The sequence below is a fragment of the Hippopotamus amphibius genome, chromosome 12 (genome assembly GCF_030028045.1).
Source record: "Hippopotamus amphibius kiboko isolate mHipAmp2 chromosome 12, mHipAmp2.hap2, whole genome shotgun sequence".
In the NCBI taxonomy this organism is placed as follows: domain Eukaryota; kingdom Metazoa; phylum Chordata; class Mammalia; order Artiodactyla; family Hippopotamidae; genus Hippopotamus; species Hippopotamus amphibius.
In genome coordinates, this window is record NC_080197.1 from 90,185,656 (window position 1) to 90,208,833 (window position 23,178).

Sequence of the window (23,178 nt, forward strand, 5' to 3'; positions counted from 1 at the left end):
TTCCTCTTCTCTGGCTTGTCAGGGAATGACAGACATCTCCCCTTGCTTGTCCCGCTTGCTCCATGGAAGAAGCTGAGTCACAGATAATACGGTGAGGTGTCACCAGACCCTTTAAGTACTGTATTTGGCCTGCTGGATCTGCCACCTCCCCAACATGTCCTTCAAATCTGTCTCTTTGGTGGGTGAGTCTGGTCAAAATAGTCTCAATCTTAGGGATATGTTAAAAATGTGGACTCCCCCCTCATTCTAGAGATTCTGGTTCAGCAAGCCTGGGGTGGGATTAGGAAATTTTCCACAAGTATTCTGGGGAATGCCCATTCGGGTGGCCACCCAGGGACCCTGCTTTGCAAAATTTTGATCTGATCCCAGGCCCCAGCCTGGTTGGCCCCATCCAGCTAAAGTTCATGAACCTGGATTCCAAAACCCACAGGATCCACGTAACAGGTATGGACACTGAAACAGAAAGAACCCAATCTGTTCGGGACCTAAGTCATTCCCTGATGTTAAGTTAGGGTCCTGGGAAAGGGTGAGAGCTGACCTTCCAAATAGACATGCTCTGACCTGATATAATTTCAGGTTTTCAAGAGGTAGCACTGTGGTTTTCAAACCTGGCCACACATTAGGATGACCTAGGGTATGTCATTAAAATATGGATTCAAGGGCCTCCGTTTGATGTTACCAAATCAAGTTCTCCAGAATGGAGTTTGGGAGTTTCTATATACCCCATGCTCCAGAGAAATCTGGTACAAATCTGTGTGTGGACCTGTCAGCGATTAGAAACCATAAGGAAACATTTCTTCCTGGTACCTGAAATTCCACAATTTGAGATTAATTCCTTTTGTCTAAAGGTTGTTTTGTTATCTGTAAATAGCAAACATTCCTGGGAAAGAGGGTGCCTGCAAGTGCAAGAGAATAGGAATAATTAACATTAAGCACTACTGTGTTGCTTTGGGGAGGGTGTTGAGATGTTTTCCAACGATGTCCCCGCTGGAACCAGCAGGCTGCTTAGTTCTACATTCCTTCATACTTGCTTCCCAACACTGTCCTCCACCAACCCCAACAATTATTCTCCTTTAGAATAATTATTTTTACCTGCACCCCCCCCCCCCATTAGACTGCAAATTCCTAAGAACAGAGAACGTCTAATGAGTCTCTGTATCTTAGACATTATCCAGCATGTTAATAAACTGTTGCTAAATAAAGAGAAGATAGTACCTTAAATCGTCACACCTTAATGCCAGTGGGTTACAGGCCTTTTCCTCTGAGCAGGTTTTGACATGGAGAAAGATGAGAATGTGAGGGTACAGTGACCCCCCCGCCACACACACACATCCCATGGGGCAAGCTGAAGAGACAACCAGCAGATGTCAAACGGTCATCTTCTGTGCTGAGGTCAGTTCTAAAAGTGTGATACCTCTCCTGTATCAGGATACCTCTTAGGCTGCCCTCAACTAGCTCTTTTCAGGGCTTGCTCACAGAGTGGATGGTTCTGAGGATTTTGGTTTATTTAATGGTCTGGAGAGAGTGTCTGAGTGAGTCTTTATTTAAAGTTCTGCTTGCCCTAAAGAAGAACAAGCTTCTGATAAAATGAGAGAAAGGGCACTAAGTTTTGATGGGGTATCCAGAGATTGGGATACTACCTCAGGGAGCAAAGTAGGGAGTTTGCCTTCCTAAATGGACAGAATGCTCTTTCTTGTCCTACAAAAAATAGGAAATAGGACAGTGGACAGGCAGGGACCAGAGGACACAGAAAGGGGAAAGTGTGACTATGTGCCAGTCACATTCCACCCCATTTCTTCCTGTCTAAGGTCAAGCTAAAGAGTGGGGACCCTGTGTGGTGAGCTGATTTTAAAGTGAGGCCAAAGGTAATAAAATACTAGGTTCATGAGCAGAAGACTCAATTTGAGGAGGATACCTGAAATTTACATTTGGAAACCAATTGTCATGATCGCCTTGACACACCTGTGTACTAGCTCATACCTTTGAAGAAGGATGGCCACGTTTACCTGGTGGGATTTTCCCTTTAAGTCATAAGCTAAACTGCTAGCATGAAGACTGGTTACATTAAAAAAAACCCAGAACCCAGAACCTGGGCTTGAGGTGTGACTTTGTCCTTTACACATTAAATATTGCAACAGGTCTTTCCTCACATACTGCATGCTGCAATATGTCAACAGAAGTTTAAGGGAAAATGCAGGTACTGACTGCAAATCTCAGTTTCAGATTGACTTTCCCATTTTGTTTGTTTAAGGTTTCAAAGAACCTCTTTCTGTTTCATATACCAGACCCGCCTCAAAACAATGGTACCCAGTGTCCCTGGGTTTGAGACTCCTTCCTTATCGAGTCACTCAGACACTCTCTCCAGTTTACAGTCTGGTTTATTATAAGAGCCAGAACACTTTTTTTTTTATCTTGAACTCTCTATGGTAGATTGAACTAACAGACTCACCCCTCCCCTATCTAAAGCATCAGCCAAGGATCTGACATCAAAAAGATTCCATCAAGCTGGATCCAGAAAGCTAAGGGAGTGGCCGCTGATAACTAGCGTACTATGATGTTTAGTGCGACGTGCTTGGCTTAAAGCAGGACAGAAAAAAGCCAAATGCACTGTGTCAGTGGTAGGATGGGATTTTCTACTATTCATAAAGGATCAGGCAAAAAGAGGAGTAACTCTGGTTATCTCCAGATGAGTAAATCCTGTCTCTGCGAAATGTATGAATTTTCAGGGGACCTAGTAACCCAGACCAGCCAGCCCAGGGCTCTCGCTGGTGGGGAGACAGAACTAGAATCAGGTTCTTGCATTTATCCCATTTTGGAGGCAGGAGTTTGTTTGCCTCTGGAGAGACTGTGTGAAGAAAACTGAGCAGGGAAGGTGTCTCTCTTACTACTGAAGGTGATCACTCCACCAGGGATGGCCCACCCATCCCACCATCTCAAGAGTACCAGCGCTTCCCTGCCTCCACCATGGGCACAGCTTCCCGGGCATGGCAATATGCTAAAGTCACTCGCCTTCATCTTCATGAGTCATTCCCTCAGGGACGTCTGTCCCTATGATCAGTGTATCCATCCTTCACTGCCGTCTTTGTCATTTTATGTGTATTAGTGTCAGACGTTGATTAAAATATTTTATCCTACAAAATTATAAACTCCATGAGGCTGGTGACTGTGTCTGTTTTGAGTTCCTGTTCTGTCCCTCACACCTAGAACTTAGGAGGTACCCAATAAATGTCTGTTAAATCAGAGGATGAGCAGATTTGGGCAGGAATGGATTTTCTGAGGGAGGACATGGGGTCCCCAGCTTTAAATAGGGGGCTACCTATGGGTAGAAAAGTCCAGAGGGGAGAGATGTCTTAAGTGAAGGCAACATACATGAGGCTTTGTGCCACAGCCTTCCTTTGTGTAGTCAAATTAGTCAGAATTTCAACCTTGAATCATCCACCTTGAAATACCCTTCAGAAATGCCCCTTACTCTTCAGAACTTGGCATGTTTATGTAGTCCTGCATTTGCGGGCTGTTGAAGGCTGTCCAAGTAGGATGACATGAAAGAGAAGGGCCTGGACCTTCTGCTTTGCTGAGAGCCTCATCAAGAAGGGGCTGGAAAAACATTGGCCCCCCTTAGGTGGAATAGAAGACAGAATCCCCCTTGATCAGTGGCAATGGTGTGGAGTGGCACAGAAAACCCCAGGAAGACTCAATTCCTCCAATGTCCCACATAGGTTAGGAAGACCCCCCACTTCCAGACTGAAGTAAGATAAGACCACCCCCCCACCCCAGTAAAGCCAAGTTATAATTTTAAAACCAATGAGTTCCAAAATCATCTTCACAATGGTATTGGAATCTGAAGTGTTTCATTTGATACATTCCATCCTTATCTTTAAGAAAATTATTACTCACCTTTTCAACTTGAAAAACAGAGAAGCATCAGTTGATTGACCCATCCATCCATTTATTTATTTATTCAGCAAATATGTTTTGATATCGCATCTAGAGAACTTACAGTCTCAAGAGGAATCATGCAAACAACCTATTATACAATGAGAAAGAATGAAGCCTACTGCAGCTTTGGAACAGGGCCATGAAGAAGTAAGCACACGATTCTGACCTCTTTCACACCATCTATCTCTTTATATTTTAAGACTAGAAGTTAAATGTTTTCATGACTTCAAAGTTGAATTGCAAATTTTGTTTTATTTTAGATTTTAGTCTTGTGAAAATTAAGTAATAGGTTAATAATAGTTTCCTGTTCTCCATCTCTTTAGAAGGCAAATTTTAGGGAACTGGGATTTTTTTGCGGCAACAAGGGAATAAAAGAAGTAAATACCCAGAAGCTGTGCAATTGTAGAATATTAAGATCACACAGGATGCAAGGATCAAATAATCTGCCCTCTTGTACTAAGAATGAGGAAACAGGCCCAGGAGAATAGAATAAAGTTTCAGGGTAATTATAGGAATTTTTCAGTAACAGATATACAACTACAATCAGTATTTTCCATTTGGAAAAGGATAGTTTAAGTGCCTCAAGAAATTTACTAATTTTTTTAAACAACTCTAGAATAGGTACAACTGTTATCCCCAAGTTACAGATGAGGAAACTGGAGCACAGAGAAATTAATAATTTACCTAATTATTATATAACAAATGACTAGTTACCAGCTAGTAAATATCAGAGTTGGATTTCAAACCCAGGAAGTCTGGTTCCAGAAATCAGAAACCAAGTGTTTAACCTTACATGTTCTACTTCTTATTCATTTGGAAAACATATATATATTATATTTATTTAAAATGTGGTCATTTGCATTAAACATGTCTAGTTTTTGGAGATAAGTGATACATTCTTTCATTTTATTTTTCCAAATAAAGGAAATATAAAGTAAAGTTTGACATGAATAAGCTTCTAGCTCTCAGAGGAATGTCACAAAGGGGAAAATTTGCTTTTAGAGTAATTTGATATTTTCTGAAAGCTGCCGTGCTGTTGCGTTACCTGGCAATATCAAATCAACATCAGTCTCTGTTCAAACACCAGTTGTGCAAAGCATGTCAGAATAGCTAGTAGCCTGGCAAACTCAATCAACAATAGTCTCTCTGGGCACCAAAATTATAACTGGCCACGTAATTATGGTGCCCCTTAACTTCAGAGAAAAAATAGAAGATGCAAAACATCATGATGGATAAATCACAGATCACTTTTTAAAACAATGAATTTATTTATTTATTTATTTACTTATTTATTGGCTGCATTGGGTCTTCGCTGCTGCACACTGGCTTTCTATAGTTGCCCCGAGCAGGGGCTACTCTTCATTGCGGTGCGCGGGCTTCTCATAGCAGTGTCTTCTTGTGTTGTGGAGCACGGACTCTAGGTGCATGCACTTCAGTAGTTGCGGCACATGGGCTCCATAGTTGTGGCTCACGGGCTCTAGAGCCCAGGCTCAACAGTTGTGGCGCACGGGCTTATTTGCTCCACGGCATGTGGGCTCTTCCTGGAGCAGGGATCGAACCCATGTCCCCTGCATTGGCAGGCGGATTCTTAACCACTGTGCCACCTAAGAAGTCCCAAATCACAGATCACTTTATTTAACAAATAACTCAGGCACAGATAGTGTTTGTTACAATATGCAAATCATAGGGGTATTCATTCATTCACTCGTTCACTCATTCAATAAATAACTATGGAGCTATGCTGTGGCAAATGCCAGGAACACTGATAAGAATAACACAGAGACTGGCTGCTCAGGAGCTCAAAGTCTGGTGGGGACCATATTAGTGTGTTATGGTGTGCTTCTGGAGCCCAAGGGAGGACAAGTCTAATGATGGGAGAGAATGAGGAGAGTTTTGTAATCATATACAGCTGAGTCCTAATTCTGATTCTGCCTCTGGTAAACCACCTAACTTATTCACTCTGTTTTCTCATCAGAAAAGTAAAGATAAAAACACTGACCTCATAGGGTGGTTGTAAGTACTAAATTTCATGTCCAAAACATGCTAGTTTTTCTTCCCCACCCCTCTTCAAACTTCTCCACCACTCCTTGTCCCCAGCCTACCAAGAAAAAAAAAAAGTAGCTGCAGGAGTTGGACAGAGTTTCATTCACTTAAGTGGTGACATGTGAGCTGGGGCTTGAAAGACAAGTAAAGGGTGAAATTGACAGGCAGAGTTGGTAGCAAGGACTTCCATGAAGAGGGGACAGTGTGTTCAAAAGCTCTAAGGCATGGAAGACCACGGCATTGGGAGCTGGGAGGCAGTGAGTGGTTTAGAACGTGGGTCGTACGGAGGGGTATAACTGACTGTCAGCGAGATGCCATGAGCATCAAGCTGGAAAAGGAAGGTAGCTATGATGGGTCAGCTCTCTGCTTTCAGTGCCATTTTCAGATCAGAGAGACAGAAGCTGATCTCCCTGGGGCTAATGTTGAATATTGACCACAGGATGCCCATTCTCCTTTCTGGGCTATTTCCAGATGGGACATGAGTTCTGCTCCCCTGTTCACCTCCTGGATGGGACCTCATGGTCTGGAGCCTGACATCCCAATCTTGGACTCTGAAGTTGGATCTTCTAAGATCCTAGATCTAGTTTGATATTGTATTTTGTTTTGAGATCCAGTATCTAGTTGTTTCATCATGTGTGAAAGTGAGACAGTGAATGGTCAAGTGTCTTTTCCCTAGTGCCAGTGAGAAATAGTAGTCCATTTAGAGAACATAACACTAAAGAAACTCAACCATAAGCATAATTCATGGTGTGACTTTGTTTCTCACATAAGTCAAATTCAAATTCATAGAAAAGAAAACCATGATACTGACATTAGAAGTTTGTAGAGGCTCATATAATTATAATAAAGAAAAAGATATTTACTTTTATAGCATTATAATTACTTAAAATCATAATTTTATAGCTAAGCATGCCATTCACAACTGGCGACCTTGTAGGCAGAAAAAAAGTAATCAGTTTTAGTAAAGAAAATGCTCAGAAAAAAGGGAGGTGAGCTGTGGAAGGGCAAACATTGAATTTGAAGCCAGAAAACCTGGTTCATGCTCCAGTCTGTCGTTTATCAGCTCTGTGTCTTTGGAGAAGTCACTTAACATCTCTGAACCTCATTTTCCTCTCCCATGAAATAGAGAAAATAATACCTACTGGTGGGCTTATTTTAGTGCCAAGTGGCATAATACATGTTAAGGTGCATTGTAACCTCGTCATTTTACTAATTGCAATAATTATTCATTGGAAACATAATCCATGTTAAAAAATCTACTACCAAAAAGAGATCTACTATCAAAGAAAAAAATTCAAAAAAAAGTTTCCTGAAGTCACTGCAACAAACTTCACAATGATAAACCGTAAATCAAGGCACTTCCGATGTTAGGATAATAATTGTGTTTTATTTCCTTCCTAAGACATTTATTTATACGAAAATTTAGTAATGACTGTTCTCTGGATGATTAGACCTTAGGAATATTTCTCCACAAAGGGCTCATGGTCATAGAGAGATACTGCCCGCTCCATCCCACCTTCAAGAGACTGATTCAAACCCTTGAGGAATCCCACAATAATCTTTAGCACAATGTTTTCCAAACTTATTGCAGCATAGAACTCTGTTTTCAAGCATTAGCTTTAGTTCAAAGGAATATATTTTGGGAATATTTTTAATAGGAACTTTTAAAACAGAGCAAAATGAATAATCATTCCTAGGACCAGTGTGTTATAATTTTAGAGTGGAAAGCTTCCATCAGTTCAGCTTTGTCAAAATGGTAGTAAATGCTAACTCTTCCTCCACCCCTCTTCCTCAGTTGCAAACACTTTATTTTCCTGCAACTCTATCTGAGTTTGTAGTACTGTCTGAAAAGGAGTGAGGAAAACAACGTATTGAGGAACATTCTCCATTTTTCACATGGAGAAATTGAGTCACTAAGAACTTAAGCGCATTGGCCAAGGCCACACGGCTGGTAGGTGGTGGCTCTGAGATCAGGACGCAAGTTGTCTGCTTGAACCAGCAAATGATCTGATGATGTGTCAAACTGTGTTTCACACGGCAGTTCTGCAGGGGCATTCATGCTGCTGGTTAGGGTGGCTGCACATTCTTTCAAACACTGGTTTAAAACAAACCCTTGAGGGTTGTTGGGTAGATTCAGCATAGTCATCAAAGGCTCAAGTTTTTGCTTGTATCATGGAAGACAATGGCTTGCCAAATGTCTCCACCTGGACATTGCTCGGAGCTCTTCTAAAACTCTAAGGACGTACAATAGCTACAAAAGATGACAAATTCAAATTTTGCTCAGCACTTTGTTGCTTTATAGAAGAAGGCAAATCATTTGATTTCAATCCACACATGATTAAAATAAGTAGCACATATGTAGATGAACAAGCTGGAGTTCTCTAGTAAATTAGGCAATGAACCACTGCTCTTAACTTTCTCTGTACTAGCTAATATATGGACACCTAGAACTGACTAAATAAGCAATTCATAAAAAAGTTGAATAGCGGCACAGTGAGCTAGCATCTATCTTGGGATTGCATTAATCCCATCTTTATTTGCATTTTCTCTCAAATGGCTTTTGGTTTTAGAATCTTGGATTTTGCTTTTATTAAATCTCAAGTTTAGGTAGAGAGAAATATATATCTATCATGATCTGTCATTAATCCTCTCCCAATCTTACCAATTTTGACAATTTAGTAGTTTTATAAAAGATGCTTATATTTATTAAATAAGAATGAATAGAAAAGTGTGATAATGTAAAGATAATCTAGTTTCAACAGGTTTAAAGGGACTTCAAAATTATTCTGATGTATTCTAATTTCATAAAATGGAAACTTCTTATGACAAACTAAAGAGGTTTAGCATATTTGGTTAGGCGGGAGATAATCAGCTTTCATTAAAAAATTTCCTCTATACTCTCTTTAAATAATTAATGTATTTGTTTTTGGTATTTATAGTAACTCCATAAATACCATAAGTATTTATGGTAACTTCCATGGTAACTCCAGTGAGTATTTATCACATCATCCTTCTACTGGATTTGCACTGTTGGATGGTTTTAGTATAATTTGACATGTGTGCATGTGTGGTTAAATGGAGAGTTTTTAATATTCTTGACTATTATACATCTGCGTTAACCAGATGGATTTTTGCTCTTGTCCTGTTTCTTAAAGTGCTAAGGTGCTGCTGATATATTAGTTAATGGGAACTGTAAAAAATGAGATGGTTCTAGATATTCATGGTCTGAGCAAACAGTGAGCCTTACCATTCTGAATAAAGTTAAATTGAATATGTGAGAATTTTTTTTTAATTTTAAAAAATTAAAAAAAAATTTTTTAAGCTTTTTATTGGAACATAAATGCTTTACACTGTAGTGTCAGTTTTTGCTGTATACCAAAGTGAATCAGCTGTATTTACACATATATCCCCATATCCCCTCCCCACCACGACTCCCTCCCACCCTTCTTATCCCAGCCCTCTAAGTCATCACCCATTATCGAGCTGATCTCCCTTTGTTATACAGCAACTGCCCACTAGCTATCTATTTTACAGTTGGTAGTGTATCTATGTCTATGCTACTCTCTCGATACGTGAGAGTTTAGAAAGTAATTTATGTTGCCTGATGAGTTTGTTAAACTGTGGGGATCAAGTCCCTGTAGGAGAACGTTTTTTCCCTTAAAGAATTACAAGCAAGTAGTAAATACACAGAGGGTTGTAAACATATTTGTTACATGGGCTTTTTGGAAACAAGAATTTGGGTTAACGTCAGAAAATGGTTTTAATATAAACAGTTTTCCTTAAAATGGTAAGTGGTGCCTCTAATAAGCAGAACTGAAGCTATAGTGCTATTTCTTAGATCCTAATTTCTTCTTCATTTTACTGACCATTATGCTTACAGTGGAATCCCAGGAGAAGAAGTGACCACAAAAGCCATGGTTCAGTGCTAGCAAGCTATCCTCAGCTCTGCTCTTGCATTAAGTGACTTTTACTGTGAATGACAGGTTTTTCCTTTGTACCCTTTCCCAAATGTTTTGTTTTGTTTTGTTTTCCTTTATGTCAAGTTCAGGTTTGACATCCCCAAAGCTGGAGGAAGTTTAGAGCCACATAATGAAAGAAAGACTCTTTTACAGACTTCAAAATGAGCATTAACATGTATTTCTGCATATATGACAGATCCAATAAATGCAGCCTTGAGTAACGAACAAACAATCATTAAAAAAAAAAAAAACAACCCACAGAAACTCAACTCACACCAAGATCTTCTCTGTTATAGTGGACCCAGGAAAGCTGGAGCAAGGGCTGGCAGGTCCCAGGATTCACTCTTGGGGGACAGCTGGCCAACTCAGCCCCACCTGGGAGGATGCTTTTGTTGACATCTCAGGTTGCCGCCTGACGATTGGTGGCTGGGCTGGAAGGGAGGGTCCACAGGAAACGCGACACAGGGGATGCTGCCCCCTATCACATGATGGAAATTTCCACTCTTTGGAAAGGCGAAAAGAAGAGAAAGAAGGGTCTCTCAATCCACCCTTTTCGCCTGGATCCCAATCGGGAGAGGGAAGAAAAAGGCGGGTGAGTGAAGCTGTTTATATATTCCGTTAGACTTAAAGACTTGTCAGTGTGTAAACTTGTGGCTAGATCTCAGCCGGGATGTGTGTGTGTGTGTGTGTGTGTGTGTGTGTGCGCGCGCGCGCTCTCGCGGGCGCGCGTGTGCGCATGGGAACACGCACACGTGTGCAGCCCAGTCTCTCAACCGTCTGGGCTTAGGTCAGGAGCCTTGGCTCCTCATATCTTGCTGATGGTCCCAAATCCTTATCATTTTCCAAAGGATGTCACTTTGGGTGGGTTACTGCAGGCTCATGACCGGATTGACTAGACGTTAAGTAAACCAGGGGAAACGGTGGGAAAGGACACAGGCTGGGAGAGCTTCTGTGACTCCCTTTGCCAGGAGAGGTGACTCTGCCAAGGCTGCCTGTTCCTGGGGGGCGGGCAGGGGGTGGTTTGCGCTGGGGCGCCCCCGTCCGCCCCCACCCCGGGCCCGGGATTCCCTGGGCGCTGGAATTCCGAGATGCTTGTACGGAGACTGCCGTTCACCGCCGTGGCCCGGCAGCCTGCCTGATGGGGGACCGAGACTCCGCTGCAGGAGCTGGCTCCGCATCAGCTCGGGATCGTGCTGGCAAGCTGTTACCCGGGTCGCGGGGACCCGTGCACGCGTCCTTAACCCGAGTCGCGGCACCCGTGCCTGCGTCCTCAGGACGGGGACACTGGGTGCAGGACCTAAAATAGACCCATCGTCGCTGACAGCTGGGCCGCCCCGGAGCTCAGCACGGTTCCCTGGGCCGGGGGCTCCGGCCCGGGGACCCCCAAGGAGGTTCCTTCAGGGGAGGAGGAAGGCGAGAGCAGCGCTGGGTTTAGGGGCCTTGACTGCGGGCGGTGAGCGGATTTGAAGACGCAGTCCTCGGTTCCGAGGGAGGCGTCCCGCGCCGTCGGACTGAGAAGCCTGCAGCGAGCTGCAAAGAAGGAAGGGGAAATGCGCGCAGCGAAGACGAGTGGAACCGAGGGAACCGAGAGAGAACATCGGGGAAGAGGGGAGAAGTACAGGGAAGAGGGGAGAAAGAGAGAAAGAGAAGGGTCCAGACCCCGAGAAGGGTAGGAATAGGAGGGAAAATGGAGAAAAGAGGAGAGAATGAATGAAGGGAAGAGAGGATGAAGACGCGAGAGGGGACCCAGGGAGCCCCCTGGGAGGGTGAGCTGGGAGAACCTCCGGGTCGGGGAGAGGAGAGAGGTGAGCGCGAGGACCAGCCCCGCGCCCTGCGAGGTGCAGGGAGGGGCTCTTCGCACAGGTGGGAGGGTGCTCTGGTGGGCGCGGGCTGGTCGGGGAGGCTCGGAGAGGGGAATGCGCGCGTTCCCTAGCTCCCCGTAGTGATCCAGCAGGGAAAGGTGGAGAGTGTCCCTTCCATGTGCGCCGGGACCAGCCCGGGAGGTGCGCACCGTGCTGCCGACTTGGTTGGAGGAACAGGGTGAACTCAGCCGGGGAACCGAGCCACGGAGACCGGGTGGCTGGTGTGCCCAGGCACGTGCAGGGGAGTGAGGAGGCAAAATTTGGGGACCTTGAGATACTTGTCGATGACCTGCAGATCCCACCTGCAGTCCTCCGCAGAGCCTTTAAATACCTGGGCCTGGTTTCACCGGAGGAGGACAGATTGGCTATTGATGTGTATCTCTCAGTGCAAAAGGTGTATCGCTACCTGTTTCAGAGGGATCTTAGACCCTCGGGAAGAGGAGAGGAGAGGGGAGGGGAGGGGAGGGGAGGGAAGGGGAGGGGAGGAGAGGACAGGAGAGGAGAGCGGAGGAGAGCAGAGGAGAGGAGAAGAGAAGCGACACGAAGCGAAACGGTAGCTTCCGCCCGGGACGTGTAGGCAGACCTGGCCAGGCACTTACCTCCGCTGCCTCCTGGTCAGGTGCCACATCATCCTCAAGGTTTCTGGACCGGCCGGCTTTGTTATCCGCTGGGTAGTGGTGCACCTTGTCACCCTTAAGGAAAGGAGGGAGTGGCCGGCCTTTCGCGGTGAATGGTCAGTTTCCCAATTTCCTGGTTTCCGATATTCATCTTTACCTGCTTCCCAGACAGTGCAGACATAATCATTTTGACTAAATTGTCTTATGTTGTGAAGAGAGCATCCTACACCCAGATCACAATTTCCAGGGCCTGGTAGCTTGGGTTTGTTTCAACTTTGGTTATAACTTTTTGTAGACCTTAACTTTTAAGGGGAGGAGGTGTAAATGGGTTTTTTTGTTTTTGTTTTTGTCTTTGTTTTTGTTTTTTGGCCTCACTGCAAACAAGTCTCTAAGGAGTGGGTGAGATTGGTGGACTCTCTCATATGGAATGCAAGAAGTATGAGTGTGTGTGTGTGTGTGCATGTGTGTGCGTGTGTGTGTGTGTGTGTGTGTGTGTGTGTGTGAGAGAGAGGGAGAAAGTGAGAGAGAGATTGTCTCTCAAATTCTAACAAATGAATCTTCAGAAAATTTGTGTTCTGGGTAGAAGCTTGTAAGGACAGAGACCCTGAAGAGAATATTTGATCTCCCCAAATTACACAATACCATATGTGTTCAGAGACAGAAAGCTTCTATTGGGCTGATTTTATCACAAAACCTCAAAAGACAGGAAGACTAGGGTAAAGAGATAAACAACTTTCAAGGCTGCAGAGATAGGCAGCAAGCTCTCCTGCCAGAGTATGGAGTGCTAGGTGCTCCAAGGAGGCTAGTCTCTACCAGATTCATGATAATAATGGCTCACACATGTATATCACTTATTATATTCCTTATACGTTACTAAGTGCTTCTTTTATGTTAACATTTGGTCCTCATAACAGCCTTATGAGATAGATTCTACTATTCTACCTATTTTATAGATCAAGAAATGGAGATACCCAGTGGGAGGAACATAGAACATCTTTGGAAGTTCTATTTGAGCATTAGTCATTCTTAAGCGTAAAGAACAATTTTCTTTTACTTTGCACTTTATCATGGTCAGAACTGAACAGGTGTCCTCTAGGGACCCAAAACTGACTTCTTAGTCTATTGGAGACTAATCCTATCCCAAGAAAGCCAAAAGCATGACCATGGAGCTTAAGAATTAATCTTTGCCAGCCCCAGGATTGGATTGTTTTACAAGTGACATTTGAGAAATGCATAATATAACTATGGTTACCTTCTGAGTAACTCCTGAGCTAAATGTTTTTCTTCTTTTATGTCATCATTTTTGTTCATTTATGCAGTGTTTTTAGACACATATTACTTTTTTCCCCTTATCCTTTGTACTGACAATAATATTTTCTGACTGTTTTTTAGTTTTGTTCTCTTTTTTCTTTTTCTTTTTAAATTTAATTTAATTTTTATTTTATATTGGAATATAGTTGATTTACAATGCTGTGTTAGTTTCAGGTGCACAGCAAAGTGATTCAGTTATGCATATAAATATATTCATTCTTTTTCAGATTCTCTTTCTCTGTTTTTAAAAAACTTAAACCTCTCTCTTTTTTTTTTTACCTTTTTACAAATCCAAAGCAATAATTTCTATAAAAATCAAGGTTTAATGGAGCTTAATAACTATTTGTATATTTTAATATATACAAAAATAATATTACAATTCTAAAAAATGAGCTTCCATGTATAACATGAAACCACCTCGCATGCTGCTACTACCCTAATGACATCTTGCAGGAAGGTGAGGATTGGAAGAAGGGGAGAGACAAAAGAAAGAAAAGGAAGACCCTTCCAAGCCAGACTTTGAGCCAAGCCCCTTTCATGTGTGATTCACATTTAATCTTCACACAGTACTCCATGGTATACATGTTTGTTATCTGCATTTTACAGAGAAAGAAATTGAAGATCAGAGAAATAAAGGTAAGAGCCAAGGGTCACAGAGCTAGTAAGTGAAAGGGCTGGCATCAGAACGATGGTCCCTCCTATGCCCAAGTTCCTGTTTCCAATAAAGACAGCAGTAAGCTAAAGACTACTAGGAAAGCAAAAACTTAAAGCAAGAAGAGGCTTAGAGAGGTGTTACACAACAGAGTAGGCTGCGAGAGATGGGAGAATGGAAAAACCAGATCACTTTCACGTTCCTGCTAATCTTCTGGTCTTCCTTCCACTCTGTTTGTAATGACCTAATTCCATTCATTCATTCCACCAACAATCACCGAGTATCATTATCCCCCAGGAAGTATATTAGGGAGTTTCTTTTATCCTTGTCTCCCTAACAACTACCACAGTCCTGGGCAAATACTAGGTGCTCAAGAAATGCTTGTTGAATAAAAGAATTAGTCTAGTGGGGGTAAGAATAAATAAGCAAACAGCTGTGTTCACAGCATGTGAAGGGCCAGGGGAAAAAATCAGATTTGAGCACTGTGCTACGGAACCTGGCTTAGGAAAGGGGTCAGAGAACATTTCTAGACCAGACGATGCCTGAGCTGGGTTTTGAAGCAGAAATAAAAGTCAGCCAGACAAAGAAGTGAAGGAGGTAGGGGAGGATTCTCAACGGAAAGACCGGCCTAAACAGAGAAGGAAGGTAGGAGCCATTGGGAATTTAAGAGCTCAATGGAGATTGCTGGGAGGAGGAGAGGGGGGTGGGGGGGCAGGTGTGGTCTGGAGGTCCTTGCATGGTTTCTCTGCAAATGTACCATAGCTCTACCCCTCCTTTGAATGTCGGAAGTGAACTGTGCTGACAGGGAACAAAATGACTGAATACAGGAGTCAGAAAAACATTTTATTATTTTATCATTTTATTATGGCTCTATAATAGAGAACTATAGTTTAACTCTTTATGATGTTGGTATTTTAAAACCTAAGCTCAAATGGAAAGACCAGACATTGTTGTCCCCTGTAATGGGAAAACCAAATTTTTTTTCTTGTTCTCAAGGGGATATTTTATTCTAGCATAGGTACAATCTACACAATCATGAAAAAGACTTCCAAACAAATGTTTTACTATGTTCTTCTTAGGAGGTAGCTTGGGCGGGGGAGATTTCTCTCATTTTTTTTTAATGGTTTTATTTTTTATTTTAGTGTGCTATAGAAGAATCAGGAAGTAAAAATGTGTTTCTAAAAAACGAGGTGAGAAGACAGTAATGAATTTCACCCTCTTATCTCCGAAGTAGATCTTTATGCCAGTTAAGATTCTGGCTTTTGATAACAGATTTTGAAAACGTAACTCCCAATGTCTCTTCTTTTCTTTAGGGATCTTTTATACCAAGTTTTCATTGCAGGCTCAGAGGTGTGCACGCCAGTTCACCATTTCCACCCTGGTAAAATACTCTCACCCATACTGTCATGAGGAAGGGAATTCAAAGAGTAAATGAAACCTATAAGTAACCCCAAACCTAATTCCAGTTAACAGATTAAAACCTCCGCTTTTTAGCATTATATCCTGGGGCAAGTTTCTTAATCTTTCTGAGCTTCAATCCCTTCATCTCTAAAACCAGGATCATAAAAGTATCTCTCATGAGATTACAATGATTAAATGAATTAACACATGTAAAAATCTTAGACTAATGCCTAACACATAGTAAGTGTTCAATATGTGAAAGCTGTTATTACTGATGATACTCCTTCTGCCACTATTTGAAGTGTTAACAAATGTCTATGTTAAGCGTTCGTTGATAATATGTTTTCCTTTAACTGCTGTATCTAAAATGAAGGAAACAGAAGTGAGGAAATGAAAAAAAGGCTAAATAATATTCATGCAGGACAGTCCAGCCCAGAATAATGTCATTCCCTGTGTTAGAAGATTGAAATATTCCCTTATCTCCTGCTGGCTATTTGCCCCCATCACCCCTGATAAATCTAGTGTGTATTCATGAGTAAAATGAACATCATATCCGATTCCCTTGTTTTCTCTTATTTTTGTCTCTTGCGGTCACGGGTGTCGCCCTGGTACCTCACATAAGTGCCTGGAGTAAACAGACACTCCTGCGTGTTTGTTGAATGAAGGAAGGAAGGAGCAAAACACGTCCCCCCACCATCTTTGGTAAAAAATAATATTTATTCTTCCACTAAACACTCTTCATTGCAATATTAAACACCTTTGCAAAGTAAATCTGCATTGTTAATAGTCAACATAACAATTGTAAAATTAAATTATTTATTCAGCGTGCGTTGCTGCACGTTAAACATTCATGCCTGGGAATCAGGGCCTGTGGATATGATTTCCGGTGCCATCACAGAGTTGGGCTTCCTGGATTCAGATCTTGGCTCCATCCTTCCGACTTCCCGGGTTCAAAATCTGCCTCGCTCAATGTCTACCTGAGCCACCTTGAGCAAGTCATTTAACCTGGCCGCTTCATTCTCTTCAACTGTAAAATGAGTGAAACAGTTCCTATTTCAGAAAGATTTTATGAGAATTAAATGAGTTAATAGGTATAAAGCATTCAGATGCATATTGGCCACTTTGTAAGCAGCAGAGGTGTTTGTTAAATGAAACAGTTAAAAGAAACCTTCCATTTCCAGTTAGATATAACAACAAGCACCTACTTTATAGAATTAATTGGATGATACCACGTGGCACATAATAAACACCCCAAAATGTTACTGCTACTATTGCTATTATTGCAACTCTTTATTTCTGTTTCGAGCTGGGAAGGAGTTGGAGCTCTGCCTTAGCCTTTCCATTCTTGGTCCGTTGAAAGTCTTATTGATTCTACCTTACTTTTTTCCTCCCCACCCTGTGTTTGTCCTGTTATTTTGCCTTGCGTCATTTGCGCCTTTTACACCGCATACTCCTCAGGACAAGGACTTTGCTCTTTGTTTTGGCATAATTTTATAACACTGGGTACACTCATGGTACTATAAAAATGTTAAGGAAGAAAAGGAAAAAGGATGTAATTCACCAGGAAGCACCTTTGGCCTACAGCTGATGAGGCTGCTGTTGTGTCTGCAGCGTTGGTACTCGGTGCGGGCTGCCCAGCAGCATCTCCGGGGGGTGGCTGGTGGCTCGAGGGTGACGCACGTCCTGCGGGGCCGTGGGGAGCATGAGCTGGGACGCGGTGCGCGGGGAGGACCGCGAGAGGCCGGCACCTGGGGACACCGCACCACTCACAGGTTTGCCTGCCTTTGCTACGACTTCGCTAGAAAGACCAGGCTAGTGAGTGAGACGACCTTGTAGAGAGAAGAAGCAAAGAACTGAGGAAGGTGAGGAGAGGGAGGCATTCGTGAAAGAGAGAGGCTCAGGTGACCCTTTCCGTTTCGAGCAATATTTCCTGCCTGCTACATGGGGCTACATGCTTTGATCTTATTTTCTGGAATTTGGCCAAATGGGAGAGAGAAATATGGTACCTGGATGCAGAAGGTTCTTGTAAACTAAATGACCAAACCTAATTGTTAGTGAGATCGAACTAAAGGGGTACCTGTTTCCAGCCTCGCTTTGTGGATGCCTGGAAAGCAGTCAGATGGTTCCGAGCACTGCAGAAATGGAGGACTTTGCGATAGCCCCGAGAACACATTTCATCAGTTTTATTCCTTCTTGCCTTTGGAGAAATTCTTTAGTGACAGCACACCTTTAAAAAAAGATCTGATACTTTTTTTGGCACGGGTTGCTATGCTGTATTTATACTCACTGTACAGAGGAGTCCACACTGTTGATTGACATATATATTTAAATTTTTTATTTTAAAGTAATTATAAGTTCAGAGGCGCCATATACCTTTCACCCAGATTCCTCCAATGGTTACATGGGACCTAATTTTCTTACAATATCAAGACCAGGACATTGACACTGATGCAATATGTGTATATAATTTCTGTCATTTTATCACATGCAGAGATTTGTGCAATAACCACCACAACCAAGATACAGAGCTTCCATGCCACAGAGATACAAAAACAAAGCCTCTGCAGTGGGTAATTCCCTGCCACTTAGCTGATAACTCAGGGACAGATGCATGGCTGGAAGTGCCAGCAAATGGCCCTTCAGTTTGACAGGGGTCACCAAGACTCAAAACAGCATCTTTAGCAACTATCAAGGGTCCAGAGACAATCAGTGTTACTCTACTCTGGCCTTTTGCCCCACCTGCCGATGGGAGGAGCATCTCCTAGAGATCACTTAAGTCAGGTTTTAAAAGAGGATGTTATCCTTCATCTGAATGCCCACAAGCATGGGGAACCTGGATGCTGGTGGCTGTAACTGGCAAAGGGAAGTGCGTCACTTCTGAAGAGTGCCTGGAAGAGATAGGCTTTGCCCCTCCATCAGCCAGCACCTATTAGAGAGCTCCCCACCCCCCAGCACCACCATGCCCCCAAGCAGAGGAGAGAACAACACATCCACTACTATCTAAGAGTGTAAATACTCCTTTAAGTTTTCAGAATTTTACATTTTGGGATTTCTGAGACATAATTCACAAAATAACACAAACTATCAATGTGGAACACTGTCTAGACCCTAGTTTAACAGAAGGCACTGCCCTAAGTCTCCATGTTAATAATTTCTGTTACCAGAAACATATGCCTTATTCCAAACCCTGCCCAAGAATGGGGGGTAGGTACAGAATGCTGGTTCTAAAGCCTAAAACATAGAAAGAATCATCATAGCTAAAATAATTTATGACTCCTTTGATAGGCAAATCTGCTATTTTTCCTGACTCTTTCACAATGGAATAGAATTGTGCTGCCTTTATGATTTATTTTATTTTGTGTAAATGTTAGATACCCCATGTTGATTTACAGGCTGTTCTTCTGGGTCCTGTCTCCTGTGTTTGGACCACAAGGTCCCACAGCATGTGGTAGGGCAGATAACTCAGCCCCGTAATCTTGAAGGAGCCAACACTTTGCTGTGTTGGCTTCTTATGGGGAGACTGAACAAAAGGCTCATTGAACTTTGTTTACCTCTCTTATGCTATTTACTTATGTGACTAATGATGACAGTCATTGGCGTGGGAGGGAGCAGTGACACAAAATGTAAGCACATACATAGACTGTGGGTCTCAACACTGCAGGAGTTGTTTCTTAAGATATGACAGGAAGGTGTGTTTGTTTTTTGAACTTTTTCTATAAGGAGAAGAAATAGAGCTTTTCTGAAAGATAAATAAACTAGAAATACCTCGTGTGTTGTATTCATGTAGACAGAAATCAAGCATTAGACGTACAATTACTTTCAAACAATTTTGTAACATTATAGAAGTATCCATACTTTGAAGAATGAAACCAAATCCAATGATTTACATTACTTTTTATACCAGAATTCCAGGAAGTTCAAACTCCTTAACCTGGTGGTCAAGGTCAACCTCAGCCAGACTCTACACAAACGTTCCATTTGAGCTAAAGTAGACTCTAGTTGTTTTGATATTTCTGGGCCCAAATTTCTGATCCCATTTCTCCTTCCTGGAAGCCCCTCTCTTCTCTGGGAAGCCTCACCATTTTTCCTCCATGACACTTGCTCTGTTTGCCCCAACTCTGATGCTAAGCCCTCTAGTTTAGTTCCATGACCTAAAGATGGGGATCCTGTTAGGCATAGTGTCCAACACAGAGTAGGTACTTGATGGTCATGGAACTGGGCTCTGCAGTCAGACATGGGGGTGTGAGTCCAGCTCAGCCAGTCCTTCACCAACTTTGGTCTTTGGATTAGTTACTCAATCTTTTTGAGCCTCAGTTGCCTCACTTGTAAAAGGGGGAGATGATAATACGTACCCCAAAGGTTAGGATATTACTGATCTGATACATGTGAAGTGCCTGGCACGATGCTGGGGTATCTTGAATCTGATTATTACTAATGAGAACTTAAAAAAATAAGAGATTTCAGACTTTACAAAATTCACAGGATAATGGTGTGAGTGGAGGATGAAAACCACAAAACTTGATTGTTCAGGCCTCTCAGTATCTTTCAACCCTAACTGCTATCGTGAGAAGGAACAGAAGTCCCTCTATGCCTGTCAACCAGGAAGAGAGCGTCTCCAGCTGCCCACCCACTGAGACTGGACACAAACAGATGGAAACAGAATGATTCTTTCCATCTTAGATCTAATAAAAATATGTGTGGCTTGGCACAGATTTTGTTTTTGGTAAGAGATAATCAAGTGATGGATGAATTTCTATAAAGAAGGGAACAAATGCTAGACATTAGCTTCAAAGAGTAATTAAAATAGTCTCATGATGAATCATCTATCCGTGAAGCTATTTACAAATACAACCTGTAGCCTTAGATCAGTGAAAATGTCAATGAATTAACTGATTGTTTGAGCTACATAATACCAAATTATTAGGTTTTCTAATCCCTACGCTTAGGTCGATGTTTTACTGAAGCATAGTTTCAGTCAAATCGAGGGCATAAGCATTAGCACTTTTTTTGGTTACATTGATATTTAAACAAAATCCTTTTGTGTTTTGAATTACAGACAGAAGAAGGATGTGTTTAGACCATAGCATGCAATTACAAGCAGAACAGCCATACTTTAAATAAATAGCAAGGTAGATTGAGTTTGCGATAAGGGGGGCAATCCCATACAGATGCTTTTTTACTGTTCCTGGGGCCACACCTTAAATGATTACTCTTTGTTAAGTGATTGGAACTCTATGTATGCAAGTGTTTCAGAATAAAAACCTCCTCTGAAGGTGTCTTCAAAATTAGGTGAGGTGCATACATGCACAAGATATGTGTAAATTTCATAGGCGCAGAGGAGGGAAGTTTGCTCAAAAGTCTCGTTTGTGAAACTAAGGATATAGAAAAACTGTTAAATGATTGGGGAATGCAGTATTCTGGCTAAGAGGAAATTATACCTGCCATGAATTGGCAATTTTCCAAGAATTAGAACAGAGCAAGATCCATTTTAAAATCACAGTTTTATCGAATGTAATTTAATCTTTCTATATTTCAGAGTGAACTGAAATTCTGTAATGGCAGAATTACAGGCTCACTATTGTGAACTTCCCCTGCAGTGGCAAAACTTAAAAGTGCCAGTTAATAGAAATGTCTGGTTGGTTGAAGAAATTTATAGTATCTTCCTTCTGCTTTCACACTTTGGGGAGAAATATCAAGGAAAATACACGTAGTAGTTCTGAACTAGGAAATTTAACCATTTTTAATATGGAAAATCTCTATCATATTTCAAAGTAGAGAATGGTATAATGTAAGTCCATCTTCATTCAACTTTAACAATTATTAAAACTTGTCTGTTGCATTTCATTTGTACCTAAGCCTTTCCTCCCTGCTACCCCTACCATAATCATTACTAGATTATTTCTAAGCAAATCCCAGTCATCATACCATTTGATCGATACGTAATTCAGGATGTATCTCAAAAAGATAAGAAGTCTTTAAAAGTAACTAAAATGCCGTCACACCTTAAGTAAACCAATGTTTCCTCAATATGATCAAATACCCAGGCGGTATTCAAATATCTGATTCTCTCTTTTTTGTTTTACCCTTAGTTTGTTTGAGTCAAAATTGAAACAGATTCACACACTCATTGGCTGATATGTCTCCTAAATCTGTTTTAATGCAGAGGTTCAACCACCCTTCATCTCTTCCCTCACCCCACAATTTATTTGGTGATGAAAGCCAATCATTCGTCCTATCAAATTTCCAATATTCTGAATTTTGTTGATTTGTACAACCTTAAAAATGTCATCTTTAAACTTTAGTTTTCTGCCTTCTTCAATCTAACCCTTATAAAATTGTTTCTGTTTTAAAGAAAAATTGCACCTTATTGTCATTTCTTTGCCTGTTTCCTTAAGGATCCTCCAGCCTATATTTTGCCCAGATATGCACAAATATCCTTCCTCTTAGTGTCCATAATTTACCTAACATTTCTTCCTGATGGAATCTGGCTGACCTGGAGTGCCCTTTCAGTTTGGTTTCAAAATGTGGACTGGTCTACTAACCCGGGTGATTACTCAACTTTCTCTAAGATTGCAAGACATCCCCAGTAAACAGTAGAGGTTGTTTAGATTTTTAAATTGTGCCACATGACTACTTTTTTTTAAAAAGTACTTTTGTATTACTGATATCCAAAGATATATTTACTAGGAAGTTACATATTTGGGATTTGCTTTGAAATAATGGAGGAGGGGAAGAGGTGGTTTAGAAGTAATGAGACTGGCCATGATTTGTAACTGTTGAAGCTCAATAATACATATGTGAGGTTTCATTAGATTATTCCATCTGCATTTGTATAAATTTGAAATTTTCCCTGATAAGAAATAAACATGAAATGTATTATATAGGCTAAGTTATGTAATGAAACATTTCATTTTGGGAAACTTTATTGTAAAATTTTTGCCCAAGACAATCAAAAAATCACGTCTAAGGAACAATACACTTGCCTTTCTCATTTTACAAGTCTGGTTTGCCTAAAAACAAGTCCATTTTAAGGTTCAAAAAATCAGCATTAAATACTGTAGAAATAAAATGGGGGAATGGGTTGGAGTGATTGAAAATATGACTGTTGCAGAGGTGCTTCGTAGGTTTTGTGATTTGTCTAAGCTGCCTTTCCTAAGACTCTAGGGTGCAGAAGCCATTGGCACGCCCCTGTAGTCTACCAATAGCTGAAAAAGGCTCCCTGAAGGGGAATGACCCAAACCATTTGACTATCCCATAAGAAAAGATGCTAGGATGAATTATGGCAGTCACACTTACAAGCTTTTCCTGAAAGCTCCCCCCTGCCCTTTTTTTTTTTTCCCAGAAAGCTTTCCCTTTCTGGTATTATGCCAGATGAACATGCAGGTTTTATTTTCCGA

General features: G+C 41.7%; 1 protein-coding gene across 2 annotated transcripts in view; it reads left to right on the top strand.

Moving 5' to 3' along the window:
* Positions 1-10,453: 10,453 nt before the first annotated feature.
* SLC38A4 (solute carrier family 38 member 4) overlaps positions 10,454-23,178 on the top strand; it is a 66,167-nt gene continuing 53,442 nt past the window's right edge. The window contains exons 1-2 of one of the 2 annotated variants that reach the window (XM_057703001.1): positions 10,475-10,530; positions 14,335-14,364. The gene's annotated coding sequence lies outside the window, so the exon portion shown is untranslated. Of the gene's footprint in view, positions 10,531-14,334; positions 14,365-23,178 lie in introns of both variants that reach the window. The other variant, XM_057702998.1, reaches the window with a different exon arrangement.